Below are 1,398 nucleotides of genomic sequence, written 5' to 3'. Positions count from 1 at the left end.
CCAAGGGAAACTTCACTCCCTTCTGTCTCTGGCATTCCTGCTTTCAGTCAGTTTAACCGCTTCTTGCAGCTGGGCCTCTTTGCCCTCCATGCCAGATCACTCCTCAGTCACAAGTTATCACTGCTGAGCAGTTCCAGTGAGAATTTCCCCTTCAAATCCTTCACCTTTCTCAACTCTGGAAAAGCCATGCACAAGAAATGGGTCACCTGAGGTGATGCTCCTTGCTCAAGTTGTCTGTTGCTTCAGCTGGGATGTCTTCCCTTGTGCAGGAGGGCTGGTGTCAGCTTCCAGCTTTAGGAAGAAGCGTAGACACATTACCTGCATTATTGTTGTCCCAAAAGTGGGGTTGTTTTACCTGGTGTGCAAAATGCCAATATACACACAGAGCAGAGGTATTTTATTCCCATTCATGTTTGTGCAAAGATGGGGGTTAGGGGGACATCCACAAAGCTAGCACACCTTATACCTCGACGGGCAAGCAATTTATACAGTTTAGATTTACATATTTAGTTTCCAAAGTTCTTTCCCCAAACATTTACTGGTAGTCGCTTATCTACCGCAGTTTCTATTGGGCTGAAGTTTCCCTGCTTCGAATTAAAGGTGCAGTGTTCTTTTATTCTACAGCACATGCTCAAGGTGTGTGTGGGGGGGTGTAAGTCTTTTTGGTCTGGAATTGAGTCGGTGGGTCGCGATCTCCCTCTGCTGCCTTACTTTTCCTCCAGTTACCGAAGATCTTTGCTGACCCCATGCCTATTGGCAATTATTCAACTTCTCTGTGCCTCCTTGGGTAGGATAGTTCCCTTATCAGTCTTTTAGTAGTTCTTCGGGGCCACAGCCCTTAGCAAGGCATGCTTTGGTTATACAAAGGGTATCCTGTTTCACAAGACATTTGTGGCCTTTTTAAGGTGGCTTAAGCACATCACTTCTTAAGTACATCATTATCACATAATGAGCACCATTGAAAGCTTCCCATGGGTTCCAAGATCCAGTTTAAAATTGGTTTTCTAGTCTGAAAACTAGACAAAAATTATCATTCTGCATTTCTAACACTTGGCAGTCCTGCTTATGGTGTTATTGCTGGCAAAACCAGGGCTTTTCAATATCTTTACCTTGTCCAGATCACTCTTTCCAAATTTCATGAGGATACTTCTGCACTTGGGTCTTTCCACAGTGAGTTTTTGTTTTAATTTTTAGTATCTTTAAAATATTCTCAATAGGAAGTTTGTGTACAAATACTGATATTGTGCATGCTCCATCACACAGCAGCAGTGTTACTTGGATGTGAAGCTTGGGCATGACACTTCTACCCAGCTCAGCCTCCATCAGCTTGCCCACAGGCCTTAGGGAAAGCCAGGGCACCAGCCCTGTGCTGCTGTGTGTCTTCTCCACTTCTAGACC

The sequence above is a fragment of the Haliaeetus leucocephalus genome, unplaced genomic scaffold (genome assembly GCF_000737465.1).
Source record: "Haliaeetus leucocephalus isolate CR32 unplaced genomic scaffold, Haliaeetus_leucocephalus-4.0 Scaffold678, whole genome shotgun sequence".
Lineage (NCBI taxonomy): Eukaryota > Metazoa > Chordata > Aves > Accipitriformes > Accipitridae > Haliaeetus > Haliaeetus leucocephalus.
The sequence above is the reverse complement of the archived record's forward strand: the minus strand, read 5'-3'. Positions refer to the sequence as shown.